The sequence below is a fragment of the Centruroides sculpturatus genome, unplaced genomic scaffold (assembly GCF_000671375.1).
Source record: "Centruroides sculpturatus isolate CEXI.00-Female unplaced genomic scaffold, Cexi_2.0 scaffold30, whole genome shotgun sequence".
Classification (NCBI taxonomy): Eukaryota; Metazoa; Arthropoda; class Arachnida; order Scorpiones; family Buthidae; genus Centruroides; species Centruroides sculpturatus.
In genome coordinates, this window is record NW_019384755.1 from 1294996 (window position 1) to 1314906 (window position 19911).

Genomic DNA, 19911 nt, shown 5'->3' on the forward strand with positions numbered 1-19911 from the left:
ATATTAAGTTGGATATTCACATTTCACATAAACGAACTAAAATTTAATATATTTCAGTCATACCAAAGTATTCTGAATAGAGGTCATTTTCGCTAATTTAAAGTAATTATTATAGTGGGTTGTTCGGATTAACAGTGTAATAGGAAAAAGATAAAAGGCTACAGATAGTATATTTTGAAAAAAAATTTAAGCTGTTTACTGCTTATATTTATGTTAAAATGTGGGATACTTATTAATTTAACAAATTATTTGTATTTTTAAAACAATTTACGATTTCTTTTTGATTGTGTATTTAGAAGTTAAAAGAACGAAACTAATTCGAATTCAGCGAAGTTCGGATTAGCGAGAGAAGACTTTCTTTGAGTTGCTATTTTGAAAAATTTTTCTTTCAATTTCCGGTTTTTTTATAAGAGAACTCTTCATATTTTTGTTTTTTTTACTCACTTTTTTATGCACTAAAATTTTTTATATCATCTTGGCCTACAGATGGGAGTCTCACAGGTTGGTCTACAAAAAACCCGACATATCACAAACCCATTTTTGAAAGATTTGGAAATTCAATTTGGAATATTCAAACTCGAATCCTTCGGCGTTACAGGCAGTGTTTAGCCTCCTAGCTTGTATGCTGTTCGATTACTCTGTAAATCTGTTCTGAGAACTTGTAATAATTCATTCGATTTTTATCTTACTTATAATAATCTTAATTCATTACGCATAATCGACCAGATGACTAGACAGTAAGATGTATCCTACTATCATGAAGTTCGGGTTCGAATTGATCTCATAATTTATGATGGGTAATAGAGATCAGAGCATTATTTTCCATTCCCTCGCTTAGTCTGGCCTCAATTCTCTTCAATTTTCTGGTATCTTGCATTAATTATTTTAAACAATTTTAAATAATTTTCTCGTTTAATTAATTTATATTTAACATCGAAATTTTTAAATTTTCATAATATATTTTCTTATCTCATGTAGGATATTAATTTAAATTCGTTTCGAATTCTCAAGTTATTGTTAAAAGTTTGAATCTGAGTATTGTTTCTCATCTCTCAAACAATATTGAATGATGATTAGTAGTTTAAAACAAAAAAAAATCAGGTCGATGATTAACATATTAAGTTGGATATTCACATTTCACATAAACGAACTAAAATTTAATATATTTCAGTCATACCAAAGTATTCTGAATAGAGGTCATTTTCGCTAATTTAAAGTAATTATTATAGTGGGTTGTTCGGATTAACAGTGTAATAGGAAAAAGATAAAAGGCTACAGATAGTATATTTTGAAAAAAAATTTAAGCTGTTTACTGCTTATATTTATGTTAAAATGTGGGATACTTATTAATTTAACAAATTATTTGTATTTTTAAAACAATTTACGATTTCTTTTTGATTGTGTATTTAGAAGTTAAAAGAACGAAACTAATTCGAATTCAGCGAAGTTCGGATTAGCGAGAGAAGACTTTCTTTGAGTTGCTATTTTGAAAAATTTTTCTTTCAATTTCCGGTTTTTTTATAAGAGAACTCTTCATATTTTTGTTTTTTTTTTACTCACTTTTTTATGCACTAAAATTTTTTATATCATCTTGGCCTACAGATGGGAGTCTCACAGGTTGGTCTACAAAAAACCCGACATATCACAAACCCATTTTTGAAAGATTTGGAAATTCAATTTGGAATATTCAAACTCGAATCCTTCGGCGTTACAGGCAGTGTTTAGCCTCCTAGCTTGTATGCTGTTCGATTACTCTGTAAATCTGTTCTGAGAACTTGTAATAATTCATTCGATTTTTATCTTACTTATAATAATCTTAATTCATTACGCATAATCGACCAGATGACTAGACAGTAAGATGTATCCTACTATCATGAAGTTCGGGTTCGAATTGATCTCATAATTTATGATGGGTAATAGAGATCAGAGCATTATTTTCCATTCCCTCGCTTAGTCTGGCCTCAATTCTCTTCAATTTTCTGGTATCTTGCATTAATTATTTTAAACAATTTTAAATAATTTTCTCGTTTAATTAATTTATATTTAACATCGAAATTTTTAAATTTTTACTTAATGCTCATTTATCTTTTGTCATTTTTCTTTTTTAAAATTTACAATGTTTAAAAATGTTATCAATAACAGCTTTTATTAAGCTTTCATTATTAAAGAAAATTCAAATAAAATATAACTTTTGATTGATATTAAATATATTTTAATCCAATTCGAAATATTACTATAATTAAAGATTTATTTTATATTTAAACAGAACATTTTTAAATTATTAATTTCATAAACTTTGAGAAGACATGATTAGTAGATTCATGCTAAACTGTGTAGTATGAAAGTCATAATATCAATATAAATAATTAATTTTGTTGCCACATGTTTCTTGATAAAACGTTATCTCTAGTTATGAAATGAAAATAATTCTTGTTATATTTGAAAATAAACGTAAATGAATCATTTAATTTAAAAATATGCTATTCACTATTTATTTTTTGTATATAATAAATTTAAATTAAAGAGAAAATAATTCTTTCTTTTATTTACTATCAGATAGATATGACTATACAAAGCGTTCTATTTTTATTTTGTTGTCACTTTACAAATTTACTTGAGTTTAACAAATATAATTTAAATATTAAAATTTTAAGAATAATAATAATAAAAAGAAAAAAAAAATGTTACGTTACGAAGGCGAAAGCATCATTATTCCGTCAAGACGGTTACGACGGTTACGAACTCTGGAAGTTTATTGTCATTTCTATAATTCTCAATCTCAATACCCTTTTATCCTACATAATAAATAAACGTATACACAATGTAGTAAAAAATATATATTCGTAAGCAAAATTATATGTGCATAACACCGGATTATTTCATTTAAAATGAATTTTTTTAAAAATCAAGTGTATTTACAATTGTCCATATTTAGTTAAAATTATTTTAATAGAAACAGAGAGACATTGGGCCGGTTTCTAAAGGCCGTTATCGTGCCATTTTAAATGCAAATTGACTGTTAATAATAATTGTTTTTCTTAGATCAGATATCTCATTAAATGTTTAATTATAATAAACCGAAAAATAAATAAGATTTTTTAAGAATTTTAATTATTATCTATTTGTTAGAAATTATAGTAAATTGCTTTCTGTTAATAAATAAAATATGAAAAATACAATCTTTCTTTTTGCTCCTTTTTTTAAATCATTATAATTTAAATGTGCCGAGGAAATTTAATTACAGGTTCAAGTGTGCCTTGACATAAAAAAGGTTGAAAAACATTGAGTTATTGGTTTAAAAATATTAGTAAAATAAATTACACTAAAATATAAACGATTTTAGTAATTACAAAATAGCATTTTGGGTCAAACATATTTTCTAATAATGCACGGTAACATAACTCGTGTTCATTGGTACTGGTTATGTTACCGTGCATTAGTAGAAGGGATGCAGTGAAATATATTAAAATTTCAGCGAAATGCTTGATATCAAAGCTTGGGTGTATTTTATTAAGAAGTCATTCAAATCATCAATTTTAAGTCCTTTTCCTAACCCCTCTGTCACATTTTGCCACTAATTTTTAGGCACCCATATGCCTAAAACTGCTGATAAAATGTGTGAGAGTGAGTTATCAGAGAGTTTAAAATTGGTGACATCACTCTCACATTAAAGAGGGGAAATGGCTTGGAGGAAGAAGAAGTAAAGAGCGACTGACTGTTTTATTGTGCTGCAACTGTGATGGATAATAAAAAAATTATTTCGCTGGTTATAAATAAATTGCCAGGCAGCGATGTTCTAAGAATATTGACATCTTGCCTACAGAATATACGTCTAATAAAAGTATTTGGGGTGACAACAAACATTTCGAAGAATGGTTAAAAGTATGGTATTCTGGAAACAAACTCGTAACACAGTACTGTTTCTGGATCACTGTCCAGTATATTCTTCCGATAAAAAAAGAAAAAACATTTCTTACAAAACAGAAATAGAATTTCTCCTGCAAATTGCACTACTTCAACCATTAAATGTTACCATCATAAAGAATTTTAAGACCTGCTACAAACAATTGATTGTACAGTACATTTTGCTATTAAAAAAGAGAAAATAAACTAAACTCAACATCTTACGTTACTACAGTGAATTTAATGTTGTTATTGTGTTGAAAATCGTAGTACAAGTTTTTACTTTTAACTTTTAGACATTAAATTATTTAGCATCCTCACGGAGATATAAAGCTTTTCCAACAAAGAATCTCAAAACTGAGATATATACAGAAAAATGATTCATTTGAGATAGAGTTTTAATGTTACTTTTGACGATTACATGGCAGTAGATGGAACTTCTAACTTCAGATACGTTAAAAGAAGAGGATATTGATCAGATACTTGAAAAAAGTATCTGATTAATATCCTCTTCTTTCTTCATGTCTAATGTTATCATTTGAAAGCGTTAGAGATGAAGAAGAAGAGAATGATGATGTTGATGATGATCTAACGTACTTCAAGTCTCAATTTTAAAAGCACACCTGATGGCTTAACCTCTATCAGACTCTATGCATTAAGCAATAACGTAGATCACGAAAAATTTAAATGTAAAAGCGATTTGAGTTAATAAACATATTTGAATGCAATGTTAAGTGTAATTGAAATTTAGGAAAAATTGGTAATGCTTAGGATCATTTTGCTTCAGAGCTTAAAGGTCATTAATATCTTAGATTATTTTTTAGTTTCACAAACTAAGGTTTTATATAAACTACTAAGATAGATTCAGAATATTATTAAATCCATTTTAATAATTAGGATATTTAAGGGAAGCCAGTGAAGAAAGATGGAAATAAAGTCTCGGACTGAGGGGTTAGGTTGTGGGGAGCTTTCTCAAGGGTGTCCATGACTAGGGGCGGAAAATAAGAGAATACAATATGTTGCAGATAAGAAAGAGATTAAGCTGATTGGGATTAAAGATAGGGTTGTTCAGGCTAAGACTCTAATTATTAGAGAGATTTCACTGAAAAGGTTTATAGAAGGAGGTGCTGCTATGTTGTTGGCTCTTATTATAAACCATCAGAAAATTAAGCTGGGGAAGAGAGAGAGTATTCCCCGTGTTAATAGTAAGCTTCGTGTGTGTGTTCGATCGTAAAATAAAGTGACTAAACAGAAAAGAGCGGAAGAGCATAAACCATGGGAAATTATTATACTAAGGGATCCCAAGACCCCCCAATATGANGAAAGTGGAAAGGAAACAAAGGACGTTACGAAGGCGAAAGCATCATTATTCCGTCAAGACGGTTACGACGGTTACGAACTCTGAAAGTTTATTGTCATTTCTATAATTCTCAATCTCAATACCCTTTTATCCTACATAAATGACAAAAAAGTCTATTTTATCAATAATTCAAAATACGAAACAATGAGCACTAAAACATAAAAACTTCATAATGTGGAAAGGAATTGTTTCATTTTTACAAAATCAAGCATTCTTTCAGCAATTATGATGATTTACTTTGTGAATTATTAAATAAAGTTAATTAAATATTAGGTGGTACTATTATTATCAGGAATGGCAATATTTAAAATAAAAACGAAATGTTAAGGATAATTTTATTAATGCAATATTTATTAATTAATTAATTCTTTAAATGAAATTTCAAACTAGACTACTTTTAAAATGTTATATATTCTTTCTTATATTTATATTTAAAAAGTTTACTTTAGTAATTGTTTTTCTTAAATCGGTTTCAATAACAACGAAAAAGTCGTAAAAGGACTCGTTGAAATTATTTTTAACATATTTTAGTGAATTTGAATTTTTACAACTTTTTTCTATAAAACTTGAGTAATGCAAAATTTATATACAGTATCACAATTTCAAACTTTATAAACCTGCAGCAAGAAACTTTATTAATAATAAATAAATCGTGACGATTCTAGAATTTTTAAGATCTATCTTGATTTTTTTGTTGTTTGTTTCGTGAAAAATTTATCTCTTGCTCAAAAATTCACTTTTATTAAATGACTAAACTTGCCGTAGATTTCATTGCTGTAGTTGAATGAAAAAAAGAAAATTTGTTGTAAGATCATGAAAAAATACAGCTATTTTACTTTAATTTTTTTTAATGCGAAGTTTTTGAAATATTTAACATGAGAATAAATTGCTATCTATATGAAAAAGTGTAATAATATCAATAGAATATAATTAATCTATCAAAAACTAAAATAAATTATAAAATGTATAAAATTGTCTCTTATAAAGTTTTTTAACTAAGATTTCTGATTAGAAATATTAGTAGAGGAGAATAAAATAACTTTAATGTATTAAGATTTATTAACTCTCATCATTATGTTATAAAAATTGCAAAGTTTATGATTAATAATAAAATAAAAAAATTTATTTCTTAAAATATTGATTCGCAATATTATAATATCCAAAATATAAATCGATATTTAAAGAAATTTCAGTATGTAAGTTATAATTCACAACATTCAAACTCGATTTATTTTACGATTATACTTAGAGATATGATAAACACGTTTATGGATTTATCTATAACCGTAGATCATATCAAATGTTCTTCATATTTTATACTTAAAAATGTGCAGAAATAATTTGTACTTTCAAAGACATATTATTAAAAAATTTTTAAATTTTCATAATATATTTTCTTATCTCATGTAGGATATTAATTTAAATTCGTTTCGAATTCTCAAGTTATTGTTAAAAGTTTGAATCTGAGTATTGTTTCTCATCTCTCAAACAATATTGAATGATGATTAGTAGTTTAAAACAAAAAAAAATCAGGTCGATGATTAACATATTAAGTTGGATATTCACATTTCACATAAACGAACTAAAATTTAATATATTTCAGTCATACCAAAGTATTCTGAATAGAGGTCATTTTCGCTAATTTAAAGTAATTATTATAGTGGGTTGTTCGGATTAACAGTGTAATAGGAAAAAGATAAAAGGCTACAGATAGTATATTTTGAAAAAAAATTTAAGCTGTTTACTGCTTATATTTATGTTAAAATGTGGGATACTTATTAATTTAACAAATTATTTGTATTTTTAAAACAATTTACGATTTCTTTTTGATTGTGTATTTAGAAGTTAAAAGAACGAAACTAATTCGAATTCAGCGAAGTTCGGATTAGCGAGAGAAGACTTTCTTTGAGTTGCTATTTTGAAAAATTTTTCTTTCAATTTCCGGTTTTTTATAAGAGAACTCTTCATATTTTTGTTTTTTTTACTCACTTTTTTATGCACTAAAATTTTTTATATCATCTTGGCCTACAGATGGGAGTCTCACAGGTTGGTCTACAAAAAACCCGACATATCACAAACCCATTTTTGAAAGATTTGGAAATTCAATTTGGAATATTCAAACTCGAATCCTTCGGCGTTACAGGCAGTGTTTAGCCTCCTAGCTTGTATGCTGTTCGATTACTCTGTAAATCTGTTCTGAGAACTTGTAATAATTCATTCGATTTTTATCTTACTTATAATAATCTTAATTCATTACGCATAATCGACCAGATGACTAGACAGTAAGATGTATCCTACTATCATGAAGTTCGGGTTCGAATTGATCTCATAATTTATGATGGGTAATAGAGATCAGAGCATTATTTTCCATTCCCTCGCTTAGTCTGGCCTCAATTCTCTTCAATTTTCTGGTATCTTGCATTAATTATTTTAAACAATTTTAAATAATTTTCTCGTTTAATTAATTTATATTTAACATCGAAATTTTTAAATTTTTACTTAATGATCATTTATCTTTTGTCATTTTTCTTTTTTAAAATTTACAATGTTTAAAAATGTTATCAATAACAGCTTTTATTAAGCTTTCATTATTAAAGAAAATTCAAATAAAATATAACTTTTGATTGATATTAAATATATTTTAATCCAATTCGAAATATTACTATAATTAAAGATTTATTTTATATTTAAACAGAACATTTTTAAATTATTAATTTCATAAACTTTGAGAAGACATGATTAGTAGATTCATGCTAAACTGTGTAGTATGAAAGTCATAATATCAATATAAATAATTAATTTTGTTGCCACATGTTTCTTGATAAAACGTTATCTCTAGTTATGAAATGAAAATAATTCTTGTTATATTTGAAAATAAACGTAAATGAATCATTTAATTTAAAAATATGCTATTCACTATTTATTTTTTGTATATAATAAATTTAAATTAAAGAGAAAATAATTCTTTCTTTTATTTACTATCAGATAGATATGACTATACAAAGCGTTCTATTTTTATTTTGTTGTCACTTTACAAATTTACTTGAGTTTAACAAATATAATTTAAATATTAAAATTTTAAGAATAATAATAATAAAAAGAAAAAAAAATGTTATAAATTTTTTAAATTTATAATTCCTGCGATTTTTCTTCAAATAAAATTAATAAATTATTTTAGTTTAAAATCAATGTTATTTATTCTCTTTATTGCTTTATTACTTAATTTTCTATATCTTTTCGGAAAGCTCTTTCTTCATCATCAATTTCTAAAATTGCAATGACGGTATTTCCATATTTAGTACGAAGCTTTTCAATGCTATGTATAGGCTAATATTCTCCAAATTCTATATCTTTGAATTTATAAGTTTTTGGGATTATCCGATACTATTGAATTCGTCCATTACTATAGTATTATTTTTTGGATAAATTATTTTGTGTAATTTTTATAAAGTAGAATTTTTCTATATCTAAAAGGAACAGTATTATAATCATCTAAAATTTTTTATTTATCGAACCCAAAGACATATTTTTTATTTATTTATTTTTTGTAGCTATTATAGACTATCTTTTTGAATTTTAAATTAATTATCTTATACTTTTAAATATTCTGTTTTTTTTTCAGTTTCTACTTTCATTCTATTTTTGAAGTTTAGAGTACTTTCACTTTTGTAATTTATTTTAAATTCTTTTACTTTTCCTTTTACATCTTTATTATTAGCAATGTAATTTCATAATCTTTATTAGCTTCAGATATGCATAAAATCATATATTTATATTCTAATTCATCTGTCCATACACCTAACAAAATTTTTCTTGTTTTACTTTTATTGGTCCTATCTTCAACATAAACATTACTGTCCTTATCTGAATATATTACTTTGTTATCTAATTTATCAAGCACTTTCTATAAACTACTTCTTGTATGACTTGTGGTAAAAGCAGCCATATTAATACAGCTACTTTTGTATTAAAATTATTTTCGATACGTTGACCTTTCATTTTGTAATTCATTTCTACACAGTCATATTATATTTAATTCCCTACTATTATCGAATATTCTGTTTGTTAGGCTAGGCTACAGTTTGAAAAAATTGTAGACCTATAAATTCCCACTGTCTGTCTGATGTCTCTCTCTCTCTCTCTCTCTCTCCCTCTCTCTCCTTAATCTGTAGACTGCAGAACGGAGTTAGATAGATGAAATCCGAGACCTTATATGGAAACCTTAACGGCAGGCGGTCACGATCAACTATATAGAAACTTTCGATGCACACCGGAAGTTACGTTATTTTAATTCAAATATTTTCTCCTGAAAGGTGTTAGATAGATGACCAGTGCGACTCTATTGTTAAAGGAAAAGTATGATTTACAGGGGAAAGTCATTATTGATTTGAGGCGGAGAACACACTGTATTTTAAATTAAAAAATTATTTAAAACATGACTAAAAATTGCAGCCCGGCATTGTGACGATGTCATATATTTTTCTTTGTCCAAATTCACATGACAAAGAATTCAAACATATGTTATTTAGTCCAGACCATTTTTCATTACCTTTTTTAAGATTACAAATTTGTGTAGGATAACCAATGGAATAATTGACAAAATAATTCACAGTTTAATGTAAATAATACCAATATATCTATCTTTTTCATTTCCTTTGAAATCATATTTTAATTTTCTAGGTTTAGTTTTTTTACCATAAATGAATCTTTAGGATTTAATGGATATTGGTTTTTATATTTTCGTGGAAAACATTTCTTTATAGAAACAAACTGATGAAAAAACTTTTTATCTTCTGGTGAGAATGGAAAATAACCCGACAAAACAATAAAGAAAATAAATTACTGTAATTAAAAATAAAAATGCATAAGAATTGAAAATTAAGTTAAAAAAATCTTGTAAAGCAATATGACTTGGAATTCTAATTTTTAATCTTTTTGGTCTCAAGTTGGTCTCAAATTTTTGAAATTGAAATATGAAGAAAATTTTGTCTTAAAATTGGAAATTATTTTTAAAATGTTGAAATTTTGATACAGTAATTTTTCGTAGATTATTTTAAATAAAAATTTGGTCTGAATTGTTGTTCGAAAATGGTCGAAAATGACTGGTTTTTGATGATTATCACAAGACAAAAATTTTCTCTTAATCTATTATACAAATGTACAGAATTAAAATAGTAAAAGCAGCAATGTTTTCCCATATGAAAATTCATACATATCTATAATATATATATACAGCCAAAATTTAATATTTTATCTATTACTATTAGTAAGATTATTTATTTATACATTGAATATGTTGAAGTATATCTATTAATGGTATTTCATCTATTAAACAGATTTTCTTTCTATTTCATTGTTTTTTCCACTATTTTGAGGTAAAAATTTTATTTTAAAAGTTAATTGCACAATTAAGATAGTGTATTATGTTCAACTAAGTTATTTAAACAAATATAATATTGTTTTATTTTTTATTGTAACATTTAAAAATATAAATTTTTTGATTAAATTGAATTATAATTCTTTTTGAAACGAAATAATTTTTACATTTAATTTGTAAAAATTATTAGTTGTAATATAATTTTATGAATCATTAATATATGAATTTTAATAAAAATTCGAAGAAAACTAAATTATTTTATTGATAACGTTTAGTTTGGGATAAAAGTAATGATTTTGTTCACTGAAATGTTATCTTTTTATAAAAATAGACTAAAGTAAAAGTAAAAATTATTTTGAAAAGAAGGATTTTAGATAAGGATCAACAAAGAAATTTTAAAAAAATATTATTTTTAAAAAGGATTTTCAGCACTCATCAGCCAAAAATTTTTATTTCCAAATATATTTTTATAGATATAACAAATATAATGTCGATAATATTCTTTATATCATTACAATCGCCAAAATATTTTATTTCTTAAATGAATTAATTAATGATAATATATAGATATCTACTTTATGCGACGACGAAAATTTATAGTATTAATTCTTTTTATTCTGAAAAGATCTTTAACCCATCTTCAAGATAGAAGTTTCTGCTAATTAAAAGTGATACGGGAAAAAGATGTCAAAGATTAAAGTTCGAACCACTTAATCTTACCCCTCTTCTGATTGGAAGAGAATCAATCGATTGAAACGGATGATCTAGAAAGCATTTTGTCGAACTTAACCAAGAATAGTGAACTTTTAAAAAAATAACAATTGTGTTAGAAAACTTCTTCTCGCAACTTTGTATTACAACAGCTTTTGGTTCATTCTTTTCGCTTGTCAAATACACAAACTCCATTTAATAAAATCTAGAATGAAAAATAAATTCGGCATTGTCCTAAATTCTGACGTGGCATCTATTTTCAGGAAAGAATTTTAAATTTTACTAATGAATGAATTAATAAAATTTTTACTAAAAATACTCGGACGAGTTTAATTTTCATGTCAAAATTCGCATTACTTTTGATTCGAAAATTTATAATGAAATTTTGTTTTTCAAATTGTATTTCTTAATCACATTCGAAGAACAAATGTTATTAATAAAGACCATAATAGAAAATTAAGTCTGCACGTAAACATGGAGTTCGTTTATTTAAACAGTAAAATTAATCAATAATTTATCTCAACTATCTGCTCCCATTCAAAATTTTAATCTCTGACTACCACAGATGACTTATGTCATCTTCCATTGCCTCTATAGACGATAGTCTATATGTCATCTTGTTGTTTTAGCTAACTTTTAGTAAATAACTGCTTGCATCTGATGGGTGAAATACATCACTTTTTATGAGGTGATATGTCTACATTCTTTTGATGGAAGTTCTGCAATTTGCTGCATTTATTTTTTAATTATTTCTCCACAATCGCTCATAATTTATATAATTATATGGTGACATTTTCGAATATCTTTTATAATCTGTAAGAAGAAATGTTATAAAATTTTAATGTTTTTATTATTCCATAAAAGCTAATTTAGATCTTATTAATAAATTCGTTTATCGCTTATTTGCTTAGTTTCGGTATAAGCCATAGGTTTTTAATTTAAAGAAGATTAGCATTTTAATCTACTGTAATAATTATTTTAAATTAAAAGATAAAATAAATTTAATTCTTTATTTAAAATATGCTAAAACAGTTTTCTACATCTCTAAAATATTATGAAGTAGAATAGAAAATAAAATGTCTAGATATAAGTAATTAATGACTTCGCGGTTTTTATTATTGATATAATATTATTAAAACGGTTTTAAAATTAGAAGANATCAAAAAATGAATAAAATCGTTTTCTTTTCTTTTTTTAAACAAAGGAGCCGAAGTAGAACAAAATCAATTTATATACGTGTGAGCACTATGATGGCCTAATTTGTGTTGTTAAAGTAATGCTTTATAAGTTATTATCATAACTTAAATGAATCTCGATATATAAATATAATTATATTTATCAGATAAACTTTAATTACATTCACTATTTTTGACAATTTCCACGTAATGTGTTGTTCATTACATTCGCTTCATTAAATTCAATATATAGTGACCAAATTATTTGTAAAATTTGTAAAGCAATATACTTGTATGTTAACAGTTGCAATAACCAAGCTAAAAGTGCAATCAATATTTTTCGGAAAGTATTAAACTTCATGTGTTGCAATAAATTCTAAACGATAGTTCTTCAAATTTATAAACATAATCTAATTAGAACTCAAACTGAATTATGTAATTACTTGAAATTATGTCAACGAAATCATAAGATTTAATAATAAAAAGTAATTAGTATTCGGATTTTGTTCCATTTAATTTAAGTCATTCAATTCTAGCGACATTTCACATGTCATAAAGTTTCTCCCCTCCTCGGCGATAATAATATAACGACTTTTTCTGTATTACTACAATAATCTCGTCATTCCATCAAGTTTAATTTTCTGATGTAAAATGCAATAATAAATGATTATTTTTATTCAATTTTTGTCACTGACATACACAATTTGATAGATATATAATTATTAATATTTTTTAATTCATTTTTTATAATTAAACTTATAACTGAATCTTATTTTTAGCATATTCTGGAATTTTGACAAATTAAAAGTTTTCCTTAAAGTATGGCCGAATTATCTGTCACTGGCAAATAAATTAATTTCTTTTTCTTAATTATTTTTTTACTAAAACAATTGAATGACTTATTAATATTAAAGGGAATTAAATATTTGTATCACTTGACAATTTTAACTTCATTAAATTACTGTAAGGAAATTTTGAAACGACAATACAGTATAACCCAAGAGATTAAACACTAACAAAATAAATTAAATTTTGAAACAAAGTTAGTCAAAGTTTTTGATTAAAATATATTTATATAAAAGCAATTTAAATTTAAGTCTTGAATGATTCAAAAGATTATCAATTATACAGTATTATGATTAACTTTTGTTTAATATTTGTCTCTTAAAACTGATAGACTCATCAAAACATTCAGTTTTATAATGAATTAATAAGAAAAGGGGTAAATGTCATTTTTGAAAAATAACTTCACAATTTTATTTTCTCGCAAATTGTATATTACAGAGGAAAAGTATGGCGATCGGTCAAAAACTCTTGTTAAATCCTCGTGCAAAAATGTGGGGATTTTTCCTGTGTGTATGGATGTTTGTGTATGGAGCACGATTTTGTTCACCCACTCTGAAGCTTTATAACTTTTATTTCATTTGTTGAAAATTTCTGAAATTTTGCAGGGAGGTTTGCGTATTAGGGAGATCGGTGCTGTCAAATTATTGTGGTTAAAGGTTCAGGAGGTGGGAAGATAGAGCGGATATATGTGTCATATCTCGAGTGGGGTCGGACTTAATGAAGATTTTACTCGTTATTATCATTTGCGTTTTTAAAATATATATATACATATTTTTTTTTTCATACGAGGAAAATTGTGTAGCGCAATCTATTATGAAATTTTATTTAAATATTTTTATATTATTAATTATTATATAATATAAATATAAAATATATAAAATAAAATTTATATATTTGATTTACTACTTTAAGCGAGACATTTATATGAAAAACCGAATTATCATTTCTTTTAGCGTTATCTTTTATATAAAATTAATGAAAACTTCCAACTTTTATAGTTTCTTTAATTAATTAAGAGATATAAACAGAAAAAATCACAGATTATTAATGTTAAGAAAATTTGTAAATATTTGAAAGTTTTCTGAGATTCCCTTTCAGATTCAGACAGAATTTGCTATACACACAGACCATTAAAAATAATAGAGCATTAGTTAACAAATAAATTAATATTTAACTTCATAATACTGAAAATGTAAAAAAAATGCGTGATAATTATTATTTACTGGTATATGATTTTGAAGATAATGTCTAGAATAATTATTATATTATGCAGATAGTACAAATTGTTAATAAGGCAAAATACTCAAATTAAGAAATATATTTTACCATATTATTACGAGTTATGATCTATTATATTCGTCCATAGGCCTATATTCAGTAAAAAAAATTAACGCATATACTTTATTTTTAAGAACAATTTAGATATTTAACTTTAATAAAACAAATATATTTTGTTATTATTGTTAAAAAGTATTCTGTTGTTCATATTTTATATGTAACTTAATCATCAGACTCATTCATTAAATATTTTTCTAAATTACTAAATTTACAATCTAGTTGATATTAATAAAATTTCCTTTGATCAAAAAATGAATAAAATCGTTTTCTTTTCTTTTTTTAAACAAAGGAGCCGAAGTAGAACAAAATCAATTTATATACGTGTGAGCACTATGATGGCCTCCTAGACTTATTACACCGTCTTTAGACGGTGTAATAAGTCTAGGAATGAAGAGGTCATACAGTCCGTCATCAGCTGTAGATTCGAAACGCATTCTTTCTTGAAAAATAAATTGATGTTCTAAGGCTGATCTGTCTAAAGATAAGTCTAGAAATAAATATGTCATCATAGCCTTGAAAATATATTCCAAGCTAGACCAGAACCATATTATATTTTAAAATTAATTTATTTAATACGTTAAAAACATTAAAACATGAATTATTGAATAATTCTGTTAAATAATGTTGTAAAATTTTAGTATAACTACTTTGCTGACTGACGAATTTATAATATTGCAAACACTGTTTTATTGGAGAGAATTGCTTTACTATATTCGTAATTATGTAATAAGATTCAAATAGGCTAATACTATTTAAGCAAGATTAAAAACAAAATATAAAAAAATTGTTTCTCTCTGTTTTATGTGAGATCATGAATTTCATCTCTAATTTAATAAGTTTTTATCACCAGATTGTAAAATATATAGACAGTAAAATTGTCCTGATTTAATCTTATTCTTATAAATCCATAAGTCTGATATATTAGTCAGATTTCTTTGTTTAAACCAAATTTTATCATCTAAACATCATTTCTGTACTTACACTTTTTATTTTAGGCCACGAATTTTATATTTAATATCTTTCTTAGAGATGAATTTATATCTATAAGAAATTTATCTTTATTCTACTATTTTAGATTGTTCAGAATTATATTTATTGATAATATTTTGTATCAATATTGTAAAAAACTTTAAATCTAATTTTTATTATTTTGATTTTTTTCATAAATAGTATATCGAAACAATTAATAAAATGTTTATTTTCTACATGCAATTTTTGCAGCTTTATTTTAAATGGTCGACGATAAAGGTGGTTGATAGGAGAGATTTTACTTAAAAATATGACTCAGAAAAATAAAATTAAATCATAATAAATTTTATTTTATTTTCTTTCTCATTCTTTCACGCATGCGACCGGCAGCATGTGTTTAACGTGTTCTATTTTATTTAAATTTTGTTTTTTAAATTTTATTCTATGTAACATTCCAGAACCTGAAGATGTCTGTTAAAAACAGTTGAAAACGTTTGTTCTCATAGTAAATTTGTTCATTTTAACTGGATTACAGATAAGATTTGGTGCTTTTATTGTATTATCAATACTATATAAAATCAATTCGTATAGCCTATAATCCTCTGGCAAAAAATTTCCAATTACCCCTCAATTATTAAAGGCAATTGATATCAGTCTGATAATGCATTGCAGGAGTGATCTGAAACTTTTGCTAAGGGTTTGTGTATGAGTTGAATTGATTTTATAGCATTCACACAAGCATTGAAGTTAACAATATTTTTCATAAGTTTTAGATATATGATTACGTTTACAGAAAGGTGCATAGATGCACATACTCACAAGACGCACTTTTGGCGTATTCTGTAAATTTTTTTAAGTTTAAATAATGCTAAATTAAAGTTTCTGATGAGTGTCCTTTGCCTAAATTCATTTTATCCTTTCCAGTGAATGAGGTCGATTTTATGGAGGACACCTATATGTTTTCACGTTTAATTTTAAAAAAGCAAATCATTATACAGTGAAATAGTTTACGAAAACAAACTAGGGCTATTTCGACTACAGAAACATCAAATTTTGGTAATACAAATCTGCATTTTACAATTAGGAAAGAATTATTAAACAAAAACTGAAAATGGAAAAAGTTTCTGATTATGTAGTTTAAAGGTAAAAATTTCGTACAACGTATTTAATATTTCGTTGCCCCACTTCTAGGTTGAATCCCAACCTTGATTCGTTGAGGCATTGGGTCCGTCAGGTCTGCAAAAGTCGTGATATATTTTTGTCCAGTTAGCACGAATGACACGACACAATTCTTCTTTGTTAGTTGGTTTCTTATTTGTTATAAACTGTTTTAGTTTCAGTCAAATATTCTGAATTGGATTCAGATTGGGACTGTTTGCTCACTTTGCAAGGAATTTAATGTCATTCTAAGCGTGAAATTGTTTTACAGCTTTGTTGCAGTGACAAGTTGAATTACCATCTTGAGAACAAAATTAGTAATTTCCAAACTAATCAATAATCCTTGGAAGTAAAGTGTTCCAAAATTTCTATGTAACTCTTAGAATTCACGGTTGTTTTAACAGTGCACATTGGTCCAAATCTTCTGGCATTCATGCAGCTCAATATCACAAAAATTCTATTTTGTGTTCAGGCATGCTCGAAGGAATTTTTATCCAGGTAATCGCCAAATAAAAATAGCCGATGTCATGCCTGTTCCTATGTACACTCGCAATTCGTCACTGAATATAACACCTGTCCAGTTTCCTAATGTCCAATATATACCTAACCTCATTAATCACGCTTTTCTCCGTGCAAGTGTTAATGCTATTTTTATTTTGGCTAGCCGAAGATGTATCCTATGCTTTTAAGTCGATTCTTTTCTATAGAGTAACAAATATTTATTTTATATTTTCATTTGCTTTTTCTATAATAAACTTCGAAACATGCTTGGTTTAGAAAATTCAGGGATGATTTGAAATTTTTTCTAGCAGCGTACTATACAGTACTTTCGATAAACTCAATGTTTTTAAATCCATAATTTTTACTTTAAAATCTTTGTTTGGAAACTGTTTTTATTTAAAAATAAATATGCACCATCAGAGATATTTCAAGATACATTTTCGATGCAATAAGAAAAACCTGAATAAGTCATCAGACTAATATAAACCGTGAATTTGATAAAAAATTCCAGATCAGTCGTGCCTCTTGTATGAGTGTTATCGTGTCCTGACAGATGGAGAAAACGGTTGACGGATTGGTTAAATCATAGCTAATATCTCTCCAATCACATTGAAAAATTTTTATTCCACTATATTTTATATAAAAATTTTTGGGTCATCATTTAAATGTTGAGAAATTTACTGTGAAATTTATTTAATGCGTTTATTTATAATGTGAATTGAATTATTAATGCATTTAATATAAAGTTAAATTAATGTTTTTATTAGTTTAAGAAGTCTGAAACATTTACATAACTTATTAAAATTACGGTAATAGATTTTATATTTGATTTTTCGTCTTTTAAAGAAATGACATTAAATAAATTTAGAAAATAGATATGTTTAAACTATTAAAAGTGTTATTATTAAACAAAATTTTAAAGTTTATATAAATTTTTGATTTATGTTAGGTCGAACAATTTTTTATTAGAAACTAATTTATAATTTTAAATCTTGTAAATTTATTACTGCTTTTTAATTTTATCATAATCGAATAGAATTCTTTCTTGTAAAAATATTTCTTAGAGTTTAAAAAAGTTTTAAACAAAACCAAATTAATGCTCATAATGAAGCCATAGAATCGGAGTAAAATCAATCCCGTAGGGTCTAAAAGTTTTTAATTTATTAAATTTAAACAACTCAATAATGACAATAAAAAATTTAAAAATTCTTATTATACTATAATGCATGAAAACACCAAAGGCAATTTTAAATGTTATCATTCACAGATCGTTAAAAATAAAAAAATTTTTAAATTATTTCTTTTATTTATAATTATCTCTAATGTTTTTATTACTTTTTTCATTTAAGATTATTTTCTTTTCTCGTTTCATTTCATACAATGGCTTAAACTCTATGTTAAATAAATATTGTATGTTGAGACTGTTATTTTTGTTTAAAAAGTGATGTTAATTTTTCGTACAATCAAAATATTATAAAAATTATTTTTTATTAATTCTAAATTACTTTTGTTATTTCTTTTAAAAATATAGAATATAATTCGATACAAAATAATATAATATTTTATTTTTGTCTTCTTAAATCTATAATGATCTTAATGAGAACAATACAGTATTAAGTAATTAATCAATTTTTATTATTCAGAAAGAATAAATAAATTGTAATTATACTTTAAAAAGTGTTGTAAGGATATGAAAAGTAAACTTTAAGCATAAAATAGATTATAAAGATTTTAATCATTTTTTCAATAAATTAAGAAAATAGTTTAATTATGACTTAACCTAATGTAATTAATTGTAAAAGAATTGTTATTTTAACAATAAACATTTAAAATATAACGAAATTTCTCTATTACAAAGTTCAACTAATTTATCAGCACAGTTGCCATGTTTATATATAAATATATATATATAAGTAAAATGATACATTGTTATGTCTCAATTCTTAACTATATAGATAAGAAAACTGGCTAGGAAATGGGATCTTGAGGAGCAATTAGGATCAACTGTGCAACAAAAAAAAAATAGTTGATTCTAAGCTTGTAATTTGAAACTGAAAACTCGAGTTGCGACAACTTTCAAAGCAAAAGCAAAAAGAATCTAAGCCATTTCATTACTGTAAACCTTTTGTAATTCTCGAAATCGGTTTTTAATCTACTAATACTTTTTAAATAAAGTTTATTTTTCAACTTAAAAATGTTTCTTTTTAATTTAATGTTTAACCATTTCAGTTAAATTAGAAATTGATTATCTTTTAATATCAGACTGTATACAAAATAATTCAAAATTAGTTTTTATTTCAGCATTTTAAAGTACTTTTTAATCTGATACAATTTTAAGTGCCAGGATAAAGGATAATAGAAAAGAAATTGTTTGTGTAATCTTTGTATTGAAAAAATCACATAATTTGGTGAGTAAATCTCAAAATTGTTTGAGATTTTCTCAATTAATACAAATACGAAAACAATTTCAAACTCTCTGCCAGAACAAGACTTCATAATTATCCGTTTATTCAACAAATGTTAAAAGAGACATTAATTGATACGGAAGATATCTATTAAATTATTTATAATCA

The 19911-nt window shown here is 25.2% G+C and overlaps 1 protein-coding gene across 1 annotated transcript in view; it reads left to right on the top strand.

Annotated features, from left to right (window-relative positions):
* LOC111628692 (glutamate receptor ionotropic, kainate 2-like) overlaps positions 1-19911 on the top strand; it is a 258703-nt gene that overhangs the window by 118104 nt on the left and 120688 nt on the right. The window lies entirely within an intron of this gene.